We start from the raw sequence: 17,523 nt of genomic DNA, 5'->3' as shown, positions 1-17,523 counted from the left end.
CTTTCAAATTTGTAATAATTTCTCACTACAAAAAACTGGGGCTATCCTAGCATTTTCAAATCACTGGGATAGCCCTAAAAAGTGTCGATATAGGCCAAAAATGCCTATTCTAGCAATTTTTTTCCCTGCACTTTCTACCGTTACGCAACGACTGTAGCAATAGGGCCGCCTAACCTACACCAATGCTTTTTAAAACCACTAGTATAAGTCCCAACAGTTTTCAAACCCTATCCCAGCATGCTTTAAACCACTACTATAGGATTTTTTTTTTTTTTCTTTTTTCTTTAAATACAGGCTATAGTGGCGGTTTGAAAGCACCAAGATAGGTCTTTTTTTAATATAGCCTATAGCAGCGGTTTTCAAATCGCCGCAATAGGCCAATAGCGGCAATTTTAAAATCACTGTTATAGGCCTCTTTTAAATACGGGCTATAGCAGCAGTTTCAAAAGCACTGCTATAGGTCATTTTAAATATAGGCTAGCCTATAGTGCTAGTTTCAAAAACGCTGCTATAGGTCAATGTTTTTGAAAAAAAATTTGGGCAAAAATTTTTTCCCAACTTTTTTTTCCCAACCTTTTTATAGCTAAAAAAAAATCAATATAAAATAAATTACTAAATCTAGTTGACACACACCAATATAGATCCCACAATAATCAACCATATTCAAACTATCAAATTAATATAATACAATTTCCAGCTATGGAATTAATAATACAATTTCTAAAAAGTAGAGCTAATGAGAAATCCATAGTGATTATACATTTGGCAGTTCCACAAGTTCCATGACTCTTTTCACTTCCTTCTCTTCATAGAGAACCTCAGTTTCTTGCTGCAAGTTAACACATACTATTTACTCTAAAATGGCACAAAAATGAGCTAAATTCACAAGTATTTCAATATACTTTCAACTAAATACATTAGATTATACTCTTATTACACCTAATTTTCACTCAAATTTCAAAGCAGAATATAAGACAATAATTCCTTGCATCTAATGATTTAACTAAGCTCAATGTTCATGATCTACAACACTGATTATGACAATGCATTTAATGTATAATACAAAATACATTAGGTTGACAATTGCACTTTCAACTAGTACTTTACATGATACATCCAAAAAAATAATAGGAAAAAGATAATACGGTATAGCTTTCATATATACTAATACCAACGAAAAATAAACATTAACAGAATGTTACTAGATACATCTCAACAACAATCTTAATTAGATAATAAACAAGAAACACTCTTCATTATAAAAATAATATACTACTTCATGTCCACCTTTGAAATGTATAAAAGATATAGCCTACTTCATGTATAATTCACCATAAACTCATAGCACAAAATCAAGAAGAAAAAGAGAAGAAAATATACCAATAGCAAAATCAAACCATAATGCTAAATTCACAGCCAACTTATGTACAGCTTTTAAAGTATCACTTTTCCTAGTTACACCTATACATTTACACTACTTATTTTGTAAAACTAAACTCATCCAAACAAACTCAAGATAAACTTTACATAAATTATGCACTTCAACAATGATGATTAACAACTTAATAATAGTAGAATAATTAAATGACTACATTTCATAAAAGTGTGATTCTATGGAAAGAATTGGGATTGAAAATAAAATAAAATGCTTTACCGAGGGCAATACTCCATTTGAATATATAAAAAGGTTGATTCAATCTTGTTCTCCTGCCCAACAGCATCAATTGAGTTTGAGCCAAAGTAGCTGAAAAGTGATAAAAATAAAAAGAAGACATAACCAGCATTTTCATTAATTTCCACAAAAACTATTGTTTTACAAAAATAAAAAAAAATAGACAGTAGAACAATTACATCCATATTCAAAGTTGTACATATAGAAAGGCTAGCAATTATGTGGAATCCAAGAAAACAATAAGGAAAAAATAATAATAATAAAAAACATGATTAATCCAACTCTAAGGCTCCACCTCCACACATTCAAGAACATTCCCAACTCCTAAATTTCCTTTTTTAGCACTATATCTAATTCAGACACAAACCCCCCACTTTGAAAAAGAAAATGCAAGCAACCCATGAGTTCATAATAGGATTTTAGTGGGCCAAAAATTAATGGTTACATGCAATTGACTATGAAAAAAATGCACTTTTCGCAAGGCCTGTGATCAATCTCGTAAAGACTGGGTCCACATTGCATCCTTAACAAATTTGACTCCTAGACACAAAATTTCCCCAACAATCACACCCAAAGCACCTTAATTACTAGAACCCCAAGCTCTATCAAGTTTTAAATCACATATGCTTATGGAAGGCAACATTGTTTTTTTACAATGGATAATAATGCAAAAAAAAAAACAAGGATTGCACTTCAATTATTATAATTCAAAAGCACATCTTTGAGAGGGGTTACCTTAAAATTCAGTCAGGCAACCTTTTGTCCTTTCGGCGAATTTTTTTTCACGGCATATTGTCTTCCATCTATTTTATTTTTGCACAGCACAACATTGCCAAAACCTCCATGACCTGCTGTTTGCAAAGTCAATATTCTGAGTGTACCAAATAACAATTATAAAAGGGAAAAAAAAAATCTACCCAACTAACAAACAGGTAATAAACCTTGCTTTGTATCTTGCATTTTCAATGGCTTTGCATTCTTGTCAGGTTGCTTTTCTAGAACCTCATATACAAGTTTGAGCCCTCAAGTGTGTGGGGTTGCACTGAAAAGTTCATCCCACTTTTTTCGTCAATTCCGAAACCCCAAGTCCATGACTCTCCAGAGCCAGTGAACAGATCTATAAAATCATAAACAAAAGTTCCCCTCTTTGTGAGTTATTGAGCTCCACGATGTGTAGGTAAGAAAGAATTCATTTCCATAAACATAAAATCCCCGGAATTTGCCCAGGATATTGAGTTTTGATATTATTTGCTTCAAATACTTATCGTTAGGGTTTTTCATGTGTAAATTTTATAAGGATGTGGTGTAAATAAGCACAACTACCTCAATCAATTTTAATACCCATTTGATAATCCAAGCCAACTAGGAGTTTATTGAGATGTTATTAGGTGTGACAGGATGTATTGAGTTTTAAGTGAAAAACTGATGTGACAATATCTTATTAGATAGTGTAAAATATGGTTTTACATCCCATCCTTACCAAATTCGGATTATTTTCTTCTTATTTAATGTGATGCAAACTAATGACTAGATGTTGGAATTTCAATTGTGAAGTAAAAATAAATTTTTTTTGTGAAATTTGGAGGATTATTTATTTATGATATAAAGATGTTCACATCTTTAATAAAAGCATCTAAAAATCCTTGAATTCCATTGATACTAAAATCTAATCGAGCATGCCATGAAATTCTACCCATGGAATGATGTCATAGTTCATCATAACCTATTTTAGCATTCCATGCACCTGAATTTATCTCATGTGAATCCCTAATCTAATGCAAAATAACATGTACCTATATGAATGAACATTTTAATATTTTATAATGCATGATATAAAGATTAAATCCTAGACGACAAAAACTAAACTATCACTTTTTTTTTTAATAATTATTATGAACAAAGTGCAATGCTTTTTTTGATGATTTCTTGTTAGACAGAAGATGTTTTGGGTGAGAATCAAGTATTTTACTCAAGCAATTTAATGGGTATGGGGTTCTTTGAGTGTTATTCTGATGGAATTTCAATAGAGCAATCCTATCCCAAAAAAGGAAAGAAAAAAACAGAGTAATGATAGACAAAGAATGTCTTATTTCTTTTGAATAGATTTCCCTATTTATTAATAAAAATACTAATCGTTCTAAGGCCTTCAGGGACGTGAATTTTAGATCGCAAGCACTTATCTTCAAATCATAAAAGGCACTAGAAAAAATCCTATGAGAAAAATCAGGGGGAAAAAAAAAAGAGAACTTGTAATTTGTTATCTACATTTCCTTAAAATTAGTGTTAGAGTATCCTATTATCTTTCAATTACTGAGGATTCATTTAGGAACAGTTTATTTAGCTGAAACTGAAAACTTTTTGCTAAAAGTATTTGTTGATAAAGGTAAAATCTAGTTGAAATAGTATAGTGGGATCCGTAAATGGTAGCAAATATATACTAAATAATAGAATAAACTGACTTCAAACTCTAATCCCAAATGCAACTTTATCCAAAGCACAACTTCATGCTTTTAGTCATTCAAAAAAAAAAAAAAAACCTTCATGTATTTGTATCACTTTCACTACAAGTCAATAATCAATCCATAGATTAGATTGAAATCTACTTACCCCTATTGTCCTATGACAAGCATCGGACTAGGTACTTGTCATAGTGTACTTAGGGCTCACTTACTGTTTGGCTACAAAGGAAAATTTTTAATTTCTATCTCATACAAATACATAACCTTAATGATTATTTTTGGTACGTTATTTGCATAGTGTGAGACAAAAGCTAAAACCTTGCTATTTTTAAAAAGTTGATACTTCAATTATTTAAAATAAAGTTCAGGAAAAAAAGAAAGAAAGTATTATAGTGTAGACATCAAAATTTTATGACGTATTCATAACCGTCCGATTAATCATGATAAAATATTTGTGATCAAATTAATCTCCAATTGATGATGTAGACGATCAGCAAATGAAATCATGCTACGTGGCAACATCAAATGAAGAAAGCCATATGGCAATGTTAGAGGAAAAGTCCTATATGAAAGTTTCTTATTAAATGAAAGACCAAATTAAATTCATAATTAAACTCTCAATAAATGCTGAGAGAAAATTCCAAATTAAATACTGTTGAGTTGCCTATAAAGAGAGGCTTCTCATATGAGACAGAGGGACACTTTGAGAGAAAACCCTATTGATACTCTGCCAAAATAGAGAGTCATCTTTAAAGTTCACAAGAATTCCATTGTTCATCAAGGCCTATTCCTACTTCTTCAAATCAAAGTGGGAATTCTCATTTAATCTAGTTTGAGATCAAGCCAACAGCCCTTACATCAAATCAAGTATGTTCAACTATTCATTCAAGTTGGAGACATCAAAGCACGATTCAAGATCAAGCTTCATAGCCCCTTTGGATCTTAATGTTTCTTAGGGATCGAATCATAGGAATTTATTGTACTCTTTCATTGTAAAGATTCATACAGAGTATTGTGCTCACATATACACAAATCAATACAAATTGATTATTTATTACACTATTTTGTGACCGTGTGATTTATTTTTTACGAAAATTGGGTCTACATATGGAACCCACAAATAGTAGGTAAAATAAGCAATAAACTAACTTGAAATCAAATGCACCCAAAATTTTTCGGTTTTTAGAGATGTAGGTGCAATAATGTGACTATCCGTATGTTTTAAGATTCTCCTGTTTTCGTGAGTATGGGCACAACTCTTGAAGGTTTCATGCAAGTGATCCTTCAAACCCAAACTTGTTGCTCGAGATTTGAAATGAGATATGAGTTGTGAAAATCTAATATCATTTGATTGAAGCCAAATTTGATATTTAATTGGATTCAAGTCTTAAGTTCTTTAGATATCAATGTGGTATTTCAATATTTGCTTGATTGGATTATCAGAGTTTTCTTCGTTAAACCTAATATTTTGCTTTAAAGAGTTTGGGATTTACACAGTTTGGCTAATTCCATATTGAATCGAACTCTTTTTTTTTCCCTAAATTCAATTTTTCTTGATTTTCATGTTAAAGAAAATGCTCTAATTAATCAAGTTTAGATACAATATATTTGAGGAGGGCAAAAGTGTGAAGTGGTGTTGACAAATTCTACTTAGAATGGCACATTTTCTCTCATAAGTATAGGGTGAAGAATTCAGCCATCACTTAGAGCCTAATTAAGGCCTAATTAGGTGACTTTGAGAGAGAGAGAGAGAGAGAGAGAAACTAATTAAATATTATTAGAGAAAACAATTGCATATCATCATTTAGATTTTATCCCTTCTCTAACATACTTAAAGTTTTCACCATAACAGCCACAGTACTTTTTCCCGAAGTCGTAGCAAATAGCTTTCATAAATTTTTCTTTAAATATTGCCTTGCAAGCCTTCTCACAAGCACTCTGATTACATTGATCCATTTGAATGAGAAATTCTCTTCGAGCTACATTGGGCCTGATCGCCATGAACATCAAGCACATTAGAAATAGCACATTAGTCCAGTGCATATGTACTCTACCTTCCATTGAAATCAGAAAGTTCTATTCTTTTTTAAGAAATATGAATGAGTTTGAAGTGGTCTCCACTAGCTATATTTATAATGTGTTAATGCTATGAATTACATGCCAAAAATGAAAAAGAAAAAAAATATATAATTGGAAGGGAATCTAAGCACAAGATACCGTGTGAGTACATAATTCAATTGGATTCAGTTTTGTCAATACCACCTCACACCCTTGGCGTGATGATCATTTCACAAGTACAAGTACTTGTGGGGTGTGGAGGGCAAGGGCTACAGTCAGGTTTCTAAGAAGAAGATTCACACATATACATTTATATTAGGTTATTGTAGAATTCAATCTATCTAAAGAAAAAAAGTTTTGTCAATAACTGTAATGATCTCCAAAGACTAATTCACTCATTTGATAAATTCTATTGAACATGTCTTTTTAGAGAAATATGAATGATTTCCAAATGTCTTTGCTCGTATTTATAATGCATTAATTCTATAAATTACGGGCCAAAAAAAGTCAAAGAAAATAAAATGATAAATTTGGATGGAAATTTGATCACATCAACCTCTTCTTTTTTTCTTTTCTTTTTTTTTTTTTTGTTTGAAAAGATGAGAATTGAGCACATCAATCTTGTGGGTGAATTGCTATTCAATTGGATTCATTTTTTAATAATTATAATTAGTTAGCAATATGTGCAATGTACAAAAATGTTTAATAAATATGATTTTTTCTAAAAAAATATTTTCTCTCTCTTTTATTTTGTATATAAATATGAATTTGTTATTAATAGACATTAAATATGATTTTATTTGTATGTGAAATACTATGAGTGATGCCACATGTACAAACTATTTTACAATATTTTTACAAATTGTTGATGTGACAAATTTTTAATTGCTCTCATTTGAGTCCACTACTGACATCACATTTTTACTTACCCATGATCAACCACCATATCAGTAGTTTGAAAAAAAAAAATTGTAAAATAGTTTGTGGTTTCAGTATTTTCCAAATATTATATATGAAGTTTGTTAATTGTGATAGTTATTAATAGATATTTATTATGATTGTGTTTTTATATGGAACTATTAAATATATAATTATGATCATCATTAGTAGGCATTTATTATGGTTGTGTGTGAATAGAAATATCTCTTTAATTTTATATATATATATATATATATATATAAACATTGATGTGTAATATTGTAGGACTCAAAACTTACGTTGCAAAATATCATAAAGTCAACCAAAAGTTCTTTTAATTAGATAGCAACAAATGCAATGTACAAAAAAAGTTTAATAAAATATGATTTTTTCTTAAAAAAATATTTTCTCCATCTTTTATTTTGTATATAAATATGAATTAATTATTAATAGACATTAAATATGATTTAATTTGTATGTGAAATATTATGAGTAATGCTAAAAGTATAAACTATTTTACAATTTTTTTACAAATTGTTAATGTGACAAATTCTTAATAGTTCTCTTAATAGTTCTCATTTGGGTCCATCACTAACATCACATTTTTTTTATGATACAAGATAGAATTTCTACTCTAGCATAATCTAAGTATATATGTGTGTGAAACTCCTTCTTGGAGACTTAAACCCTGGTCCTTGCCCCCCACAACCTACACCCCACAAGCACTTATACTTGTGGAGTGACCAACACACCAAGGGTATGCGGTGATACTAACATCACAATTTTACTTATTAATAATCACCCACCATATCAGCAGTTTGAAAAAAAAAATTGTAAAATAGTTTGTGGTTTTAGCATTTTCCAAATATTATATATGAAGTTTGCTAATTATGATAGTTATTAATAAATATTTATTATGATTGTGTTTTTATATGGAACTATTAAATATATAATTATGATCATCATTAGTAGGCATTTATTATGGTTGTGCATGAATAAAACTATCTATTTGGAAAATACTAAAACCACAAACTATTTTACAATTTTTTTTTTTTTAAACTGTTGATATGGTGGTTGATTATGGATAAGTAAAATTGTAATGTTGGTAGTGGACCCAAATGAGAAAAATTAAAAATTTGTCACATCAACAATTTGTAAAAATATTGTAAAATAGTTTGTACATGTGGCATCACTCATAATATTTCACATGCAAACAAAATCATATTTAATGTCTATTAATAACTAATTCATATTTATATACAAAATAAAAGAGAGAGAAAATATTTTTTTAGAAAAAATCATATTTATTAAACTTTTTTGTACATTGCACATATTGCTAACTAATTATAATTATTAAAAAATGAATCCAATTGAATAGCATTTGACCTACAAGGTAGATGTTCTCAATGCTCATCTTCTAAAAAAAAAAAAAAAACAAAAACAAAAAGGTTGATGTGATCAAATCTCCATCCAAATTTATCATTTTATTTTCTTTGACTTTCTTTGGCCCATTAATTTATAGAATTAATGCATTATAAATACAATGAGTAGAGACATTTGGAAATCATTCATATTTCTCTTAAAAGACGAGTTCAACCGAATTTATCAAATGAATGGATTAGTCTCTGGAGGTCATTACAGTTATTGACAAAACTTTTTTTTTTAGATAGATTGAATTCTATTATAACCTAATATAAATGTATATGTGTCAAGCTTCCTCATAGAAACTTGGCTCTAGTCATTGCCCCCCACATCCCACAAGTACTTATACTTGTAAAATGATCATCGCACCAAGGGTGTGAGTTGGTATGGGTGTGAGGTGGTATTGACAAAACTAAATCCAATTGAATTATGTACTCACATGGTATCTTATGCTTAGATTCCCTTCCAATTATATTTTTGTTTTCTTTCTTTGTCAGTTTTGGCACGTAATTCAGAGCATTAACACATTATAAATATAGCTAGTGGAGACCATTTCAAGCTCATTCATATTTCATAAAAAAGAAGAGAACTTTCTGATTTCAATGGAAGGTAGAGTGCATATGCACTGGACTAATGTGCTCTTTCTTATGTGCTTGATGTTCATGGCGATCAGGCCCAATGTAGCTCGAAGACTATTTCTCATTCCAATGGATCAATGTAATCAGACTGCTTGTGAGAAGGCTTGCAAGGAAATATTAAAAGAAAAATTTACGAAAGCTATTTGCTACTTCGAGAAAAAGTACTGTGGCTGTTTTGGTGAAAATTTTAAGTATGTAAGAGAAGGGATAAAATCTAAATGATGATATGCAACTGTTTTCTCTAATAATATTTAAGTAGTCTCTCTCTCTCTCTCTCTCTCTCTCAAAGTCACCTAATTAGGCCTTAATTAGGCTCTAAGTGATGGTTGAATTCTTCACCCTATACTTATGAGAGAAAATGTGCCATTCTAAGTAGAATTTGTCAACACCACATCACACTTTTGCCCTCCTCAAATATATTGTATCTAAACTTGATTAATTAGAGCATTTTCTTTTACATGAAATTCAAGAAAAATTGAATTTAGGGGAAAAAAAAAAAAAAGAGTTCGATTCAATATGGAATTGGCCAAACTATGTAAATCCCAAACTCTTCAAAGCAAAATATTAGGTTTAACAAAGAAAACTCTGATAATCCAATCAAGCAAATGTTGAAATACCACATTGATATTTAAAGAACTTAGACTTGAATCCAGTTAAATATCAAATTTGGCTTCAATCAAATGATATTAGATTTTCACAACTCATATCTCATTTCAATCTCAAGCAACAAGTTTGGGTTTGAAGGATCACTTGCATGAAACCTTCAAGAGTTGTGCCCATACTCACGAAAACAGGAGAATCTTAAAACATACGGATAGTCACATTATTGCACCTACATCTCTAAAAACCGAAAAATTTTGGGTGCATTTGATTTCAAGTTAGTTTATTGCTTATTTTACCTACTATTTGTGGGTTCCATATGTAGACCCAATTTTCGTAAAAAATAAATCACACGGTCACAAAATAGTGTAATAAATAATCAATTTGTATTGATTTGTGTATATGTGAGCACAATACTCTGTATGAATCTTTACAATGAAAGAGTACAATAAATTCCTATGATTCGATCCCTAAGAAACATTAAGATCCAAAGGGGCTATGAAGCTTGATCTTGAATCGTGCTTTGATGTCTCCAACTTGAATGAATAGTTGAACATACTTGATTTGATGTAAGGGCTGTTGGCTTGATCTCAAACTAGATTAAATGAGAATTCCCACTTTGATTTGAAGAAGTAGGAATAGGCCTTGATGAACAATGGAATTCTTGTGAACTTTAAAGATGACTCTCTATTTTGGCAGAGTATCAATAGGGTTTTCTCTCAAAGTGTCCCTCTGTCTCATATGAGAAGCCTCTCTTTATAGGCAACTCAACAGTATTTAATTTGGAATTTTCTCTCAGCATTTATTGAGAGTTTAATTATGAATTTAATTTGGTCTTTCATTTAAGGGGAAATTACACTTTACCACCTTAAACTATGCCCCAGATTACACTTTGCACCCTAAACTATTCGAATGCACAATTTGCACCCTAAACTTTGATCCTTGTTACACTTTGCACCCCGATGTTAATTTTACAGTTAAGTTTGATGGAAATATGAATCATGTGACTTTCACATGTGCATTATTTAAGTGGCACAAATTTAAAAGACCAAAAACCCCTTCTTCCTAATCAATTAAAAACAAAACATTTTTTTTTTCAGATTTCTCATGTGCATGTGCGTATCAGCCCCTCTCCCCCAAATCAAAATCCTTGCAACCCTAAATCTCCAAATCAAAATCATCTTTGACACCACTACCACTCCACTACCGTTATTCCTAGAAGCATCAGTCTCTGGACTTCATGTTTTAGATAACCTTCTGGAAAAAAATAATGATCTAGATTTCCATGCTCATTGTAGCTTAGTATTTTTTTGCTATTCATATTTATATAGTTGGTAGTGTGCTTCAAGGATGGGAAGTGTGTAGATATGGATGACATTTGACATTCTTTGATCCTGATGCCTAGGGAAGGACAAGAAAATACTATTCTGCAGTATTAATAATTGGATTATGTACAAAGCTTTCAACTAAATTTTTCTATCGTCATTTGTTGTTCTTTGTTGTTTGTGCACATATTTAGTCTTTTACAGCAATCCAGGAAACTAGAATGGAGGGTTATTCTGAAAACCATTACTCATTGCTCCACCATAACATCTTTCCCTTCAAAACCATTTAAGAATTTTCACTTGCTATGTTGCAAAATCATCGGCTTATCTAAAAGTTGATAAATAAAATGTGTTGCTCCACAATTAAGAGTGGTGTCACGGTGGTGGAGCAATGGGGTAGTGCCGAAGATGATTTTGATTTGGGGATTTATGACTGCAGGGATTTTTTATTTGGGGAGAGGGGCTGGTATGCATGAGAGAGCTGGGAAAAAAAATTTAATTGATTGAGAAGATGGGGGGTTTTTGGTCTTTTTAAGTTTGTGTCACTTAAGTAATTCACATGTGCAAGTCACATGTTTTATATTTCTGTCAAACTTAACCGTAAAACTAACGTTGAGGTGCAAAATGTAACAATGGTTATAGTTTAGGGTGTAAATTGTGCATTCGAATAGTTTAGGGTGCAAAGTGTAATTTGGGGTATAGTTTAGGGTGGTAAAGTGTAATTTCCCCTTCATTTAATAAGAAACTTTCATATAGGACTTTTCCTCTAACATTGCCATATGGCTTTCTTCATTTGATGTTGCCACGTAGCATGATTTCATTTGCTGATCGTCTACATCATCAATTGGAGATTAATTTGATCACAAATATTTTATCATGATTAATCGGACGGTTATGAATACGTCATAAAATTTTGATGTCTACACTATAATACTTTCTTTCTTTTTTTCCTGAACTTTATTTTAAATAATTGAAGTATCAACTTTTTAAAAATAGCAAGGTTTTAGCTTTTGTCTCACACTATGCAAATAACGTACCAAAAATAATCATTAAGGTTATGTATTTGTATGAGATAGAAATTAAAAATTTTCCTTTGTAGCCAAACAGTAAGTGAGCCCTAAGTACACTATGACAAGTACCTAGTCCGATGCTTGTCATAGGACAATAGGGGTAAGTAGATTTCAATCTAATCTATGGATTGATTATTGACTTGTAGTGAAAGTGATACAAATACATGAAGGTTTTTTTTTTTTTTTTGAATGACTAAAAGCATGAAGTTGTGCTTTGGATAAAGTTGCATTTGGGATTAGAGTTTGAAGTCAGTTTATTCTATTATTTAGTATATATTTGCTACCATTTACGGATCCCACTATACTATTTCAACTAGATTTTACCTTTATCAACAAATACTTTTAGCAAAAAGTTTTCAGTTTCAGCTAAATAAACTGTTCCTAAATGAATCCTCAGTAATTGAAAGATAATAGGATACTCTAACACTAATTTTAAGGAAATGTAGATAACAAATTACAAGTTCTCTTTTTTTTTTCCCCCTGATTTTTCTCATAGGATTTTTTCTAGTGCCTTTTATGATTTGAAGATAAGTGCTTGCGATCTAAAATTCACGTCCCTGAAGGCCTTAGAACGATTAGTATTTTTATTAATAAATAGGGAAATCTATTCAAAAGAAATAAGACATTCTTTGTCTATCATTACTCTGTTTTTTTCTTTCCTTTTTTGGGATAGGATTGCTCTATTGAAATTCCATCAGAATAACACTCAAAGAACCCCATACCCATTAAATTGCTTGAGTAAAATACTTGATTCTCACCCAAAACATCTTCTGTCTAACAAGAAATCATCAAAAAAAGCATTGCACTTTGTTCATAATAATTATTAAAAAAAAAAGTGATAGTTTAGTTTTTGTCGTCTAGGATTTAATCTTTATATCATGCATTATAAAATATTAAAATGTTCATTCATATAGGTACATGTTATTTTGCATTAGATTAGGGATTCACATGAGATAAATTCAGGTGCATGGAATGCTAAAATAGGTTATGATGAACTATGACATCATTCCATGGGTAGAATTTCATGGCATGCTCGATTAGATTTTAGTATCAATGGAATTCAAGGATTTTTAGATGCTTTTATTAAAGATGTGAACATCTTTATATCATAAATAAATAAATAATCCTCCAAATTTCACAAAAAAAAAAAATATTTTTACTTCACAATTGAAATTCCAACATCTAGTCATTAGTTTGCATCACATTAAATAAGAAGAAAATAATCCGAATTTGGTAAGGATGGGGTGTAAAACCCATATTTTACACTATCTAATAAGATATTGTCACATCAGTTTTTCACTTAAAACTCAATATATCCTGTCCCACCTAATAACATCTCAATAAACTCCTAGTTGGCTTGGATTATCAAATGGGTATTAAAATTGATTGAGATAGTTGTACTTATTTACACCACATCCTTATAAAATTTACACATGAAAAACCCTAACAATAAGTATTTGAAGCAAATAATATCAACACTCAATATCCTGGGCAAATTCCGGGGATTTTATGTTTATGGAAATGAATTCTTTCTTACCTACACATCGTGGAGCTCAATAACTCACAAAGAGGGGAACTTTTGTTTATGGTTTTATAGATCTGTTCACTGGCTCTAGAGAGTCATGGACTTGGGGTTTCGGAATTGACGAAAAAGGTGGGATGAACTTTTCAGTGCAACCCCACACACTTGAGGGCTCAAACTTGTATATGAGGTTCTAGAAAAGCAACCTGACAAGAATGCAAAGCCATTGAAAATGCAAGATACAAAGCAAGGTTTATTACCTGTTTGTTAGTTGGGTAGATTTTTTTTTCCCTTTTATAATTGTTATTTGGTACACTCAGAATATTCACTTTGCAAAAAGCAGGTCGTGGAGGTTTTGGCCATGTTGTGCTGTGCAAAAATAAAATAGATGGAAGACAATATGCCGTGAAAAAAAATTCGCCGAAAGGACAAAAGGTTGTCTGACTGAATTTTAAGGTAACCCCTCTCAAAGATGTGCTTTTGAATTATAATAATTGAAGTGCAATCCATGACTCAACATTGTCCTTTTAGTTTTGTTTTCCTGTCCTTTTTTAATGGAATTTTAACTGTGAATAGTTTTTGATTTTATTTGCATTATTATCCATTGTAAAAAAACAATGTTGCCTTCCATAAGCATATGTCAATTAAAACTTGATAGAGCTTGGGGTTCTAGTAATTAAGGTGCTTTGGGTGTGACTGTTGGGGTAATTTTGTGTCTAGGAGTCAAATTTGTTAAGGATGCAATGTCGACCCAGTCTTTAGGAGATTGATCACAGGCCTTGCGAAAAGTGCATTTTTTTCATAGTCAATTGCATGTAACCATTAATTTTTGGCCCACTAAAATCCTATTATGAACTCATGGGTTGCTTGCATTTTCTTTTTCAAAGTGGGGGGTTTGTGTCTGAATTAGATATAGTGCTAAAAAAGGAAATTTAGGAGTTGGGAATGTTCTTGAATATGTGGAGGCGGAGCCTTAGGGTCTGTTTGGATAGAACTTATTTTGCTGAAACTAAAAACTGAAAACTGAAAACACTGTAGCAAAATATTTTTTAAATGTGTGAATAGTGCTATGGGACCCATTTTTAATGAAAAAGTTGATAAAAAGTGGAGTTTGTGGATCCATGAACAGTGCACTGTTCACAGTTGAAAAGTCAACAAAACCGACTCTGAAAAAAAAAAAAAAAAAAATCTGAAAACGCGCAAAGTTGAAAACGTGAACGTGGACGTGCTATCCAAACTGCACCTTAGAGTTGGATTAATCATGTTTTTTTCCCCCTATTGTTTTCTTGGATTCCAAATAATTCCTAGCCTTCCTATATGTACAACTTTGAATATGGATGTAATTGTTCTACTGTCTAATTTTTTTGTAAAAAAATAGTTTTTGTGGAAATTAATGAAAATGCTGGTTATGTGTTCTTTTTATTTTTATCACTTTTCAGCTACTTTGGCACAAACTCAATTGATGTTGTTGGGTAGGAGAACAAGATTGAATCAACTTTTTTATATATTCAAATGGAGTATTGCCCTCGGTAAAGCATTTAATTTTATTTTCAATCCCAATTCTTTCCATAGAATCACACTTTCTTGAAATATAGCCATTTAATTATTCTACTATTATTCAGTTGTCAATCATCATTGTTGAAGTGCATAATTTATGTAAAGTTTATCTTGAGTTTGTTTGGATGAGTCTAGTTTTACAAAATAAGTAGTGTAAAAGTATAGGTGTAACTAGGAAAAGTAATACCTTAAAAGCTGTACATAAGTTGGCTATGAACTTAGCATTATGGTTTGATTTTGCTATTGGTATGTTTTCTTCTCTTTTTCTTCTTGATTTTGCTTCTTCTTGATTTTGTGCTATGAGTTTATGGTGAATTATACATGAAGTAGGCTATATCTTTTATACATTTCATAGGTGGACATGAAGTAGTATATTATTTTTATAATGAAGAGTGTTTCTTGTTTATTAACTGATTAAGATTGTTGTTGAGATGTATCTAGTAACATTCTGTTCATGTTTTTTTTCGTTGGTGTTAGTATATTTGAAAATTATACCCTTTTATCTTTTCCCTGTTATTTTTTTTTATGTATCATGTAAAGTACTAGTTGAAAGTGCAATTGTCAACCTAATGTATTTTGTATTATTCATTAAATGCATTGTCATAATCGGTGTTGTAGATCATGGACATTGAGCTTAGTTAAATCATTAGATGCAAGGAATTATTGTCTTATATTCTGCTTTGAAATTTGAGTGAAAATTAGGTGTAATAAGAGTATAATCTAATGTATTTAGTTGAAAGTATATTGAAATACCTGTGAATTTAGCTCATTTTTGTGTCATTTTAGTGTAAATAGTATGTGTTAACTTGCAGCAAGAAACTGAGGTTCTCTCTGAAGAGAAGGAAGTGAAAAGAGTCATGGAACTTGTGGAACTGCCAAATGTATAATCACTATGGATTTCTCATTAGCTCTATTTTTTAGAAATTGTATTATTAATTTTATAGCTAGAAATTGTATTATATTAATTTGATAGTTTGAATATGTTTGATTATTGTGGGATCTATATTGGTGTGTGTCAACTAGATTTAGTAATTTATTTTATATTGATTTCATTTAGCTATAAATAGGTTGGGGAAAAAAATGATGAGAAATATTTTTGCTCAAATTTTTTTTTCAAAAACATTGACCTATAGCAGCGTTTTTGAAATTGCCATTATAGGCCTTTTTAGCCTATATTTAAAAAGACCTATAGCAGCGCTTTTGAAACCGCCGCTATAGCCCATATTTAAGAGAGGCCTATAACAGTAATTTTGAAATTGCCACTATAGGCCTATTGCAGCGATTTTAAAACCACCACTATAGGCTATATTTTAAAAAAGACCTATCTTGGCACTTTCAAACCTCTGCTATAGCCTATATTTAAAGAAAAAAATATATCCTATAGCAGTGGTTTAAAACGTGCTGGGATAGGGTTTGAAGACCGATGGGACCTGTACCAGCGGTTTTAAAAAGTGCTGGTGTAGGTTAGGCAGCCCTATTGCCACAGTCGTTGTGCAGCGGTAGAAAGCACAGGGAAAAAAAGCACTGGAATAGGCGTTTTTGGCCTATATTGACACTTTTTAGGGCAATCCCAGTGATTTGAAAACGTTAGGATAGCCCCAGTTTTTTGTAGTGAGAAAGTATTACAAATTTGAAAGTTCTAATGAAAATAAGAAACAATTTGATCAACTTGAAAATTGAATATTATTATCAACAATATATTAGTATATAAGGCAAGCTATAATTATAGCTTCAACTTAAATTACAAAGAAATTTTCTTCAAAAACATTTTATATTAAAAAGAAAAGAGGGAAAAAAATTTAAAAATAAATTTTAATATTTTGTTGAATATCAAAATCGTAATAGTTATGTCAAGCATAACTTTTTTTTTTCTTCGGTGGGGTACAATGAAGGCTTTTAGGTCTATGGTATACAATCAAGGGTGATTCTATTATGTCCATGGTTTTAAAACCTTTAAATTTTGCATGCATCTCCCTCAAATTTTAAATCATTTTAATGATGTTTTTGAGAAGGTAATTTACAAGAAATTATTCACTCCTCCTAAAGGACCACCTCAGCAATGCCTAGTAGTCATAGTAATCATTTGTCCTCCCATCTAATAAAATTATGGCATGTGTTATTGATGACACCGAAAAAATCACCAGTAAGCCACACAGTCCTCGCACACTCGAAATAGCACCTACACAACAAAAAGAGAAGACCTAACAGAGAACACCGGTGTGGTGCCGGCCAAACACCCTCCGAAAGTCAAATTAGAACTATTCTCACAACTCTAGAGTGCT

Source organism: Quercus lobata, chromosome 3 (genome assembly GCF_001633185.2).
Source record: "Quercus lobata isolate SW786 chromosome 3, ValleyOak3.0 Primary Assembly, whole genome shotgun sequence".
NCBI lineage: Eukaryota > Viridiplantae > Streptophyta > Magnoliopsida > Fagales > Fagaceae > Quercus > Quercus lobata.
This window is presented reverse-complemented; position numbering follows the sequence as displayed.